Source organism: Egretta garzetta, unplaced genomic scaffold (genome assembly GCF_000687185.1).
Source record: "Egretta garzetta isolate BGI_Z169 unplaced genomic scaffold, ASM68718v1 scaffold446, whole genome shotgun sequence".
Lineage (NCBI taxonomy): Eukaryota > Metazoa > Chordata > Aves > Pelecaniformes > Ardeidae > Egretta > Egretta garzetta.
In genome coordinates, this window is record NW_009260023.1 from 1,202,988 (window position 1) to 1,215,008 (window position 12,021).

At 38.2% G+C, this 12,021-nt stretch overlaps 1 protein-coding gene across 1 annotated transcript in view; it reads left to right on the forward strand.

Annotated features, from left to right (window-relative positions):
* LOC104128079 (ephrin type-A receptor 6) overlaps positions 1–12,021 on the forward strand; it is a gene marked incomplete at its 3' end in the record, with an annotated part of 411,239 nt that overhangs the window by 320,701 nt on the left and 78,517 nt on the right. The window lies entirely within an intron of this gene.

Below are 12,021 nucleotides of genomic sequence, written 5' to 3' on the forward strand. Positions count from 1 at the left end.
CGTACAATTTCCATGTTTAATATTAGTATAAGCATTTTACCATGTATTAAATAAAAGCTGTGGGTTTGGTGGTGGTGAGGGGTGGTTGTTGGAATGAAAAATGCACATTAGAGGTGCTTTTCATTTAAATACATGATTTTGGTAGCTGCTTTGAATTCATAGAAAGGATATGTTATTCAGTAACTCCCACGTACTTCTGTTAGTTTTGTACCCTAATAAAATCATGAGTATTTATTTTGTTGATTTAAAGAAACATAATGTAAAAATTCTCTCTTTTTCTTTTCTTTTTTTTCTTTTTTAATGTATTAGTATTAATAGTTTCAAAGTGCCCTTTCTTGATGTTCTTGTCAGGGAGGCAGAGTTAACAACCTATTATTATGTACTCCTTACCGAGCTGTTAATAGCTTTAGAGTCTTTTGCAGGAATTCACCTGCTGCTCATAAAAACATTTATGTTGCTGTAGGAACTTCACCAGGTTGATGCATCTTGTATTTTCAATGACCTTGCACAAACTGTCTGGTTTTCTTGCATATACTGTCAGAAATACTGGCATGTTATATTAACCCAACGGCAATTCTTTCGTGACTGAGACAGCTCTTCCTTTTTAAAAAGGTATTGCCACCTGTCTGTAAATGTCTTTAAATTTTTTTCAGATTTTTTGTTTGTTTGTTTTTACCAACTCCAAAAATACTATTTCTGCTGAAGTTAGTTAAGTTAGAAATGGCTGCTTCCCTGATACAAAAATAGGAACAAAACTTCCTTTGTCAGTTTTGAAAGTGTTAAACGAGCATTCTAATTTACCTGTTAGGTTGTTTACTTTGTCCTATGAAATTCATGTTAAACAAATTGGAAAAATATTTCCAATTTTGCTTTATACTTCTCTATTAACTCACTGAGGTTTTTGAAGAAAACATAAATTTAAATAATATGCTATATTTATTGGTGATGTAATGCCAGGATCTGCAGTATAGTCATGACACCAGAGGTGAATTCAGCCCTTTTGAGTTAACATTACAAGATAGATGTTTGCTGTCTGCCTGCACTGAGACACGAAAAAATGCACACACATACTCACAAATGCACAAAGAATTTTATATTTCTGTGACTTCTCAATAGCTATTATGTATTTATACCCAAAGAGGTTTGCATAATAAAAAACGTTACACAAGCTCAAAGGATTGTCCCTATATAGATAGATCAGCAGGTTCCCTCTTGCCTCTCATTTATTTTTTGTATTGGAATGACTAAAGTCAAACTTTAGTTAGTGACAGAGTTTGTATTTTAGAGCCAAAATTCTTACTCCAGAATTGATTTTTGGTGGGTGGTGTTGAAGTTTATATTAATATTGTCAACATTAGTCTATACTTATGAATGCTGATTTTTCTCTGAAAAAGACAGTTGTCCCAAAGAACTGTACATACAGTTAGCATGCGAAAGGCTCGTTATCACATAGCATTCATGTCAATTTAAATTAATCCTAATGACTTGTCATTTATTCCAGATTGACAGTAGTAATCTGAATCAAAACTATCTATGAAAGTAGATGTTTTGTTTACTTGAATAAAAGGGATAGCTTTATTAATACCACTGAACCACAGTTAATAGCTCTTCTATGTGTATCTGTGAACCAAGTAAACAACCATGAATAGTTTAGCTTTAAGTACAGCTTGTTTCCAAGCTATTTTGTATCAGTGAGGATCTTTTCTGTATTTGCCAGGTAGGAAATATTCAGTAGCAAATGAAAATAGAAAAGTGTACATTAGTCCGCCCTTCTAGCAATAAAAGATATTTATGTAGAAGATTCAACCTGTGCTCAAACCAGTATTAAAATCAGCCCAATCACTTTACCTGTCCTAACACCCTGAAAGGCTTTGAAAAAGGAGTTGGAAAAGCTTGTTGCCCCAAGAGGATTTTAATACAGTATGTAATTTTCACAAGGGCATTTGTAAAAATGCATACATTACACACAGCAGTTAAAATTTTTCAGCAGGTTGTTACAAGCCTGACAAAATGTCCAGCACAGAACCAGAGGCCTAATCAAAATCCTGGATCTAATTCCCTATGGATATTGTAGGGATTCTGAAATTAAGTAAATTAAGCAGGTTTTGTCATCAGCACCATTAGAGCTGAGGCTTGTGTAGCTGACTCAGTGCTGTACTACATTTTTAGGATTGGTAGAGTCATCTGAATTTCACAGCTTTGAAAATATGTTGTGCTTTTTTTGTCAAAATGGAGCATTGGCTACATTGTACTGTAGTAAGTTGCCATCATTGTAGAAAAATTGGATCATTGCCCTTGTATTGAAATTCCATTTCGGTTGTAAGATGCTTCCTTATGTTGAAAATGTCTTTACATTTCAACAGGAAATAGGAGAACCACAATTTTGGGTTCTGCCATGAAGGAATGAAGCAGTTTTGTGTGTACAGCATTACTGTGATTTTACCAATAAAGTTAGGCATGAGAAGATTGCCTGCCATGTGTCTCAGAAACTTAGAGAACTTCAGTTATTTGGACTGTGGCTTTTTACATTACAGGTTTTTTTATATCACATGGGTTGTCCCTTTTTGTTATCTTTCCTCCAGGGTCTTGCATTTTCAATTTAAAAATTTCATTATCCAGTGACCTACTTCCCATCTGTGACTAGAAGTACTGTTCCTATGATATACATAGATATGTTGAGTTTGACTGAACAAATAACTGCTGTTCATTATTGTTCACTATTTCTTATAGACGTGGAACTAGAGTACATTCAATGAAATCATCAGGAAGCAGATTTAAAACAAAACAAAAAAAACCCCAGTATTTTTAAAAAACAGTTTGCAATTAAACTTGTTGCCTAAGGATGTTTTGGAAGCCGCAAGCAAAATTGGTTCAAAAAAATAATTAAGTAAATTCATGGAAATCCATGAGCTGTAAAATGTAATGAAGCAAATTTAGTTAATTCAGAAACCCACTAATCTGCAAATTGCTGGACTCTGGGGGAGTGTTAAAGGTGAGCATGGGGAGAAACAACCTGTACTGCTTATGTGGAGTCTCAAGTCTGCAGTGGCACATGTAGGACCTGATTCAGAAATTCAAACCATGAATCTTACATACCAAATTAATGACTTGGGAATTAGCCCACTGTCTGTATGTACATAGTTCTCTTGGCTTGTTTCACAAGAAAGAAAGTCACAGAACGTTTCCAGTCTTCAAACTTTGCAGGATTGCTTCTGTTTCCTGTTGAGCTGTGTTTGTCAGCGGGTTTATTATCTATCTCATTATGAAGTACGCCTTAGAGTTGGGTCTCTCAAAAGAAACTGCTTTACTGTCTAAAGATGACAGCAAAACTTTTGAATACTACTCAAGTTGATTTTTACCATTAGTAAGGTAGTTCATGCTTGCAGTAGCTCCTTGCTTCTTCCAAAATAGAAAAGACAGTGCAGGGGAAAAGAAAATTAAATTGAGTAAAAAAATAAGAAAAATCTTCAGGGACAACTGGAGAGGCTGACATTTTTATATGCTGAAGTTAGAAAGACTCCTGGAGATACTGGTGCCGAGGTTTTCACTGGTAAATATTTTTAATTAGCAAACAAATGTTATCAGAGTAGCTCATAACTGCTAGAATGATGGAATTTCATATCTGCGCTTTGGTGACAATTCAAGTCACGTTCCCCAGCTCCCTTTATTATATTCTGAATTGCACCCTGTTTCATCACCAACTCAAGGCACAGACCTGGTTTTATTCCTTTCAATTTAATCTCCTTGTCAGTATGATCAGCAGTGTCCTATCCGCTGCCTTCTTGCCTGGCGTTGCCGTTTGGCCCCCCATGTTAACCACACAGCTTTTGCTCTGCCCACATCTCACCTTGTTGTGCTGGCAAGAATGTTAACACTGCTTTAGAGTCACCCTGTCCTCATCTCTCCTCATTTAATTTTCTCTTTTTCATGGTTCATCTCACATCGACTCATTTCTGCCTTTCCAGGTATATAATCCAATTAAAATGAGGTTTGGCTGGGTTTTGACCTTTCCATATTTTCTTTATGATTGGTTATCTGTTCTTTCCCTTTTCTTGTTGACAGCTTCACTTTATATATGGAGAAAGCGATGAGCTGACTGACAGGCAATCAAAATATAAAATATTGAAAGGCCAAAGAGGTAAAGCACACTTTAGTATTTCAGCTCCCCAAACAGTTACATCTCAGATTAATCACAAGGGATTTCGAGAAGGGAAGGGAGAAGATTACAACCTGCAGTGGCTGATGCCTTAAGATGCCACAGGTTTCTTCTCTGAAGCAAATATTAGAACCATCAGCAATTTTCTCTATGGCCCTACTTTTTCCTGTCAGAGTTTTCATCTTAGTTCATATTGGTCGTCAGATCTTTGTAATCACTTTTCTAAATTTATTTTAAGTTTGTTGGTCAGCTGGAAACCAAAGGTACAAGATTTTTAGGAGGTGGTGTTTTAAGAATATGAATGCTATCTTTGACTATTATTTCTATTATTGTAATTTTTTTATCACTCTATATTGCAATGAGAATTTACCTAATCCTGTTGATAATATTGTAATGAGACAGTAATTAATGTTAGAAGCACATTTTTGGATGTATGAGTCTTTACGCTAATATCCTCCAAATATTACTGCTGACATTCCTGTTAATAGATACACTATAGGTCAAAATAGTCTTCTAAGAGAAAATCATGCACAAAATTAGTGAAGATAAAGAAGCTTTCAAAGGCAGACTTTGAGTTTCCCAGGTGTAGTTAATTTTACTGATTTCAGTGTAATCACTCCTCACCTACAACAATCTATGTAAGATGAGAAGCAAGATATAAGTAGGGGCAATAGGCATGTAGAAATGGTATTATGGAAATATTTTATTGCAAAGAAAGAAAATAATTTTGTGAATTACTTGGGACGAATTAGTTGTGAGAGAAATATAGGCAGTATAATTCAAAGGCAATTTCCATAAATTAGAGCTATGGCAGCTATGTTTTATTTGGAAAACACAGACAGTAAGAACAAACTCCACAGTTAGCTGTTATTTGTCTTTAACAGATTCTGTTTGAACTGATTAATGACATATTGACTATGTCGGCGAGGAGCACAGCGGCGGCAAGGCCAGTCCTGTGGCTCTGCGCTAATTTTTGGGGTAGGCAAGGCGGATCCTCGAGCCCGGGAGACCATATAGATGATAATCATCACTCTTCACTTCCATTTTTTCCCCTCTTACCCCATTCTCCTCCCCTAACACACTTGAGGTTCCTAATGTTCAACATTGACCTGGACAGGCTGGAGAGCTGGGCAAAGAGGAACTTGATGAAGTTCAACAAGAGCAAGTGTCGAGTGCTGCACCTGGGGAGGTCGAACCCCATGCACCATTACAGGCTGGGGGGTGACCTGCTAGATAGCAGCTCTGCTGAGAGGGACCTGGGAGTCCTGGTGGACAATAAGCTGACCATGAGCCAGCAATGTGCCCTTGTTGCCAAGAAGGCCAATGGTATCCTGGGGTGTATTAAGAGGAGTGTGGCCAGCAGGTCGAGGGAGGTTCTCCTCCCCCTCTACTCTGCCCTGGTGAGACCCCACCTGGAGTACTGTGTCCAGTTCTGGGCTCCCCAGTTCAAGAAAGACGAGGAACTCCTAGAAAGAGTCCAGAGGAGAGCTACCAGAATGATAAAGGGACTGGAGCATCTCCCCTACGAGGAAAGGCTGAGAGAGTTGGGCTTGTTCAGCCTGAAGAAGAGAAGACTGAGAGGGGATCTCATCAATGCATACAAATATCTTAAGGGCGGAAGTCAAGAGGACGGAAGCAGTCTGTTTGCAGTGGTGTCCAACGACAGGACTAGGGGCAATGGATGCAAACTGAAACACGAGAGGTTTCAGTTGAATATGAGGAAGAACTTCTTCACTCTGAGGGTGACAGAGCACTGGAACAGGCTGCCCAGGGAGGTTGTGGAGTCTCCTTCACTGGAGATATTCAAAGCCCGCCTGGATGAAGTCCTGTGTAGCATGCTCTAGGGGAGCCTGCTTTAGCAGGGGGGTTGGACTAGATGATCTCCTGAGGTCCCTTCCAACCCTTACGATTCTGTGATTCTGTGATTCTGTGTGACTATACCTAGTAATTACCTACTGTTTTATTCTAATGTATATCGCAACATTAGAGTTCAGCTGACTCTGGAGGTAATTAAGTGCCATCATAGCTGATTCCATGTGAAAGTAAGGAAGAGTTTGGAGACTTCATTTCATGACGGACCAGAGCTATGATTAATAAAAATTCCTATCTTCCAGAGTTGTGGCCATTCCTTTAAAATAACAATGATTCCTCTGTAGGTCACGGTGTGGATATCCTTCAAACTGATGTGTCTAGGAAAGAGGAAAAATGTGACCAAATGGTCTCATAAAAGATTCTTTTTCATTATTGGTGCTTTTATTTAAACATTGATAATGCCTGAATCATGGAACTCTGAATCTTCTTTACTTTAATGTGGTATTTACTCAGCTTTGACATTGTACTTTAGTGTACAGGAGAAAGACCTGGTCCCTGTGGTATATAGATTGAATCTCTATTAGTATTTCGTTCTGTTAAGTGATAGCACCCTGAAAAGGCTAAGCAGGATTATATGGTGTAAGTACAGAATTTTCATGTTGGAGAACAATGGGTATAAAAGAAAAAATGTAACTGCAAGCAGTTGATAGTAAATTCGGTTACTGTCTCCCTGGATGCTTTCTGCAGACATACTTTTGGAAGCTATAGGTACACAATAAGTATGTTTTCAGCTGGCAGAAGCCTCTGAAAACCCTTTCCCCAGTGTCAGTTTAAGAAGGCTTTTCAGTTACTCATGGGACTCAATGAACTGAATACCTTGATTGTCATTCGTAAAATCAGCTAGTGAGAATAAACTGCAAGAGAGTGGTAATTCCTGGAGCTCCCATTATATATTCTAAATAATAGAAAATTATATTTGGTTATCTTTTTCAGTTGCTGAAATAAAGATTGATATTATTTTGATTAGAGCATGTTTCTCTTTCCCATTCGAATGTCAACAGTGACATACCTTGTACACCTGAAAGTACCTGGATTTTTATCAGTGCTTTACTGGTTAAGTTAATCTTTTAACAGTTATTTGAGCACTATATGCAAAATTCAGCATTTCAGCTTCTATTTCACTAATCTTTTTTTGCACGAAACATTTTTAGTTATATATACTTTTTCTCACCTGTAGCATCAGAATGTAAACTCTTTAATTTCGGCATGAGTCTAAACTGATAAAAGGGTCATCACATTTTGGTTAATCTTTATCAATATTTTATTTCATATGTGCACAAAGTCTACATTTCTGTGCTGTTTTCCTCTGAAGTAAGGTGGGGATCAAATTAGGGAGCGGCATGTTCACATAAGTGTGGCGTGTGGAGGTTTATCTATTTGTTTGCCAGTGTTGATGTGATCAGAGCATACAAGAAAAATGGTAATACTTTTCACAATAATATAACATCTGGATGTTGAATGAATATGACATTCATTGATAAAGTAGCTACTTTCAGTGAGGCATAATGAAGAACTGTCATCTAATCTGATGATGTCGTACAGTGGAAATGTTTCATTACAGCACATGTTGATGGGATGGATCCAGCTATTCAGCTGCATTGCAAAAGCAGAAAGCTTTTCATTATTTTTTATACTCCGATCCTGCTACACCATTAAATGTTTGTCTAGTCTTAGACCATTAGCACCATTGTAACTTCCATTCAGTCAGTCTGTTTCTTGTAGATAAGAAAAAATGTCTTGACTATAAAGCCAGGTATAAAATTAGGATAGATACAGATTCAGATACTCATGCAGAGGTGGCTTCAGGAGAGAGTTTGATTCGGAAAAGTGCTTGTGTTCATTCACAGATGAAACTGTCACGGATTTGTGAACACTGCCTGTGTTCTGAATCCACTGACAAGAGGAATCACGCAAACAATAAGAAAAATACAATTTCCTCAGAAATAGAGGTAGAATTTTCAAAGCTCATAATATAGTTCTGTTTAACTTGGATAGCTAGTCATAGGCTCTGTAGAACATTGTGTAATAACATTGACATCACTTGTCATTTGGATTATGTTTATGTTTTAATTACAGATTTCCACCAAGATAAATCTGCAGTAGGCTATGGAAGAGGTCTTATGAATTTCCTTGTATCAGATTCTGACTAGTAGTAGTATTGGTACATTATATTAGGTAGTCTCCTTTAATTTATGTTAAAACCCTCAGTCCCTGTGTTCTCAGAACTGCTTCTTGTGAGTCCTAAGCCATCTTAAGATCACAAATGCTGCTCTGATACTAACATGAAGGATCAGAGCATTTCTTGTACTTTGCCTTTGATAGGAACTCTGAGCCATATACAGTGGCAAACAGTTCACTTACTGCTTACATGCAATGGGAAATACAGCCATATCGGGGAAACTTCTATTTTGCAGATTTTGTAGAAGTCCTCTGTAGTTATCAAGAAAGATAGATGTAGTCCTTGAGATTTCCCATTGATCCTGGTCCCACCACCGTCCACATCAGAGGTCTACCACAGAGCATAGTGTGGCTCCTCCTAGCCCACAAAACCATGGTTCCTTTTGATGGAAAATAGGGTGCATGGCAGGAGGGCTGGTATATATCTAAATTTTTCTCGATATAAAATCAGGGTCTGGTAAAAGCATGCACTAACATCCAGGAAGTACATCCAAGTCCTGCAGCTTAATATTCATTTTCTGAGCCCAGAATCCATGCAAAAGTGTTTCATATTATCTATGGCAAGAGTAAGACAAAGCATCCCATACTTCCTGCAGACTGGAATTGTATTGTTCTATTCTGAGACTGTCTTTAGCCTCCTTGGGAAAGATCATGGCAGAAGGAGTGGCTAACCTTGAGAGTCACCTCAAGGTAGGCTGCAGATCTTGTCGTTGCCATGAGAAGGGACTAATTGCAAAGCATCCAGTCTCTGGAGAATTTTCTTATGTATGAATCCAGTCCAAAAAGGCTGATTTCTTTGTGTGACACATTCACATAAAACAGTGTGAAGTTTCCAGCTATTAATCATTTTGTCTCAAGTTTGAGCAACTGTCTCCTCAGGTACAGGCTTCTGAAGCTTTTTTTTTCTCAAATACACCAAGGCAACAGGTCCCCTTCCCCCTATTTCACTTGTTAGAACAAATCCTACCCCCTTTCCTGCATGACAGCACTATTACTTTTATAATCATGTACTCCTAGACATCGTTTTCCAGATGGTGTGACGGATGGCATAATCTGCAGTAGGCTATGGAAGAGGTCTTATGAATTTCCTTGTATCAGATTCTGACTAGTAGTAGTATTGGTACATTATATTAGGTAGTCTCCTTTAATTTATGTTAAAACCCTCAGTCCCTGTGTTCTCAGAACTGCTTCTTGTGAGTCCTAAGCCATCTTAAGATCACAAATGCTGCTCTGATACTAACATGAAGGATCAGAGCATTTCTTGTACTTTGCCTTTGATAGGAACTCTGAGCCATATACAGTGGCAAACAGTTCACTTACTGCTTACATGCAATGGGAAATACAGCCATATCGGGGAAACTTCTATTTTGCAGATTTTGTAGAAGTCCTCTGTAGTTATCAAGAAAGATAGATGTAGTCCTTGAGATTTCCCATTGATCCTGGTCCCACCACCGTCCACATCAGAGGTCTACCACAGAGCATAGTGTGGCTCCTCCTAGCCCACAAAACCATGGTTCCTTTTGATGGAAAATAGGGTGCATGGCAGGAGGGCTGGTATATATCTAAATTTTTCTCGATATAAAATCAGGGTCTGGTAAAAGCATGCACTAACATCCAGGAAGTACATCCAAGTCCTGCAGCTTAATATTCATTTTCTGAGCCCAGAATCCATGCAAAAGTGTTTCATATTATCTATGGCAAGAGTAAGACAAAGCATCCCATACTTCCTGCAGACTGGAATTGTATTGTTCTATTCTGAGACTGTCTTTAGCCTCCTTGGGAAAGATCATGGCAGAAGGAGTGGCTAACCTTGAGAGTCACCTCAAGGTAGGCTGCAGATCTTGTCGTTGCCATGAGAAGGGACTAATTGCAAAGCATCCAGTCTCTGGAGAATTTTCTTATGTATGAATCCAGTCCAAAAAGGCTGATTTCTTTGTGTGACACATTCACATAAAACAGTGTGAAGTTTCCAGCTATTAATCATTTTGTCTCAAGTTTGAGCAACTGTCTCCTCAGGTACAGGCTTCTGAAGCTTTTTTTTTCTCAAATACACCAAGGCAACAGGTCCCCTTCCCCCTATTTCACTTGTTAGAACAAATCCTACCCCCTTTCCTGCATGACAGCACTATTACTTTTATAATCATGTACTCCTAGACATCGTTTTCCAGATGGTGTGACGGATGGCATAAGAGGCTGCAGAAAGGAAAGAAGAAAGGAGATGGGAGGGCACAGAGATGGGACCTCTCAGGGCTTCCTGCAGGCAGCCCCAGGCAGGTAGTGAGGGGGCACCAAGCCAGACCAACCAACCCTTGAAGGGGTCCAAAATACCTTCCACTGCCCAGAAGGGACAGGCAGAGATGGGTGCCCCTCAGAAAGCTGCTGTTAGCAACTGCCTGCCCACACAGGTGGAGGGACCCAGCAGCAACATAGTCTGGGGAAAGGAAATGGCTTGAAACTATAACATCATACAGTGATGACCCCTAGGTGCTGGTCTCCTCCTTATCTTACAGGTTGTGGAGCCTAAATAAAAATTTCCGTGAAAACTCCTCTGTATGTGTAGGAGTTCTCTATTTCCTTACAAATCTGAGTATTTACCTATTATACCTTTTTTGCTCACATACATGCTATTTTTCAAGTTGAAGCAAGCTTAATAGCAAAAAAAAAAATCCATCACTTTAACAGGTTGGCCTTCTGTCAGAAGGAAATAGATATTTTCTGAAATTTCTAAAAAATAAAAGTATGTCTAAAATCTTCAAACCTGTTCAAAGTGAGGTTATAACATTTCAAGTTATTGAGAGAAAGATTGGGAGAAATCTTCTGATGGTTATAGAATTTGTTAAATGGTATATTAATCATAGTCTCCATAAGATTATATATACACTGTGTCTACAATTTCAATTTAAATATACACTTCTTGCTGTTTCAGAATTTGGTAGTAGACTGTAGAACAAATCGACGCTTCCTCTTATTATAGTTTCTGAAATTATTTCTGCTGTTTGAAATGAGCATTAAAGGCAGTTATTTTAGATATTGGTCATTTTTACCTTCCTTCTCTTCCTTCACTTCACAGAATCATTAGATTATTTTTGTGTGTTTGGTTTTTAATTTGATTTTCTTAGCCATGTCTTTGTATGCCTACTGGGGGAATACTGATATACCCGCTGCCCTATGCTAATGTGGCTTTATTACACCATGACTGAAATTGACTCAGTGTGTTTTATATAAAACTGTTTGTTTTATATAAAAAATATATGTCTGTTGCTCAGAAGAGCTTAAGGATCCAACAGAATCTAGCTGAAACCTATTCTTCTCCTGGTTATATCTTTTCTGTGAACCAGATTGTTTCCTTCTTAACAGGCTGGAAGCTCCCCTTGAATAACTTAAGACATACTCTAATATTACTGCATGGTATAATAAATGTATATGGTGCCCTATGGGTATCACAGTTGGATTGTTAATCATATGCCAAGGACATTGATGCTCATATATCAGTTTGGAGACAAATCCTGCTGCAATGAAGAAAAGCCAGCCTTAAGGCACCATGTAAAATATTACAGATTACTGATTTATCAAGTGATAGTAACTAATGACAGGGAATAAACTCTCTCTTCTTTTAAGTCATCCCCTCATGTGAAAGTATCATCAATGACCTGTCTAGCAAAGCAGCACTTAGCTTTTGCACAGCAATCGATGTCTCCATAATGCAGCAGCTGGTCTGCAGTGGTAATTCCCAGTAATCTCTTCACACCATAATTCTCAGTGATCTCTGCGAGAGTCAGGAATTCTCAGCAGATGCCCAGGGTCAACTGCTAGGA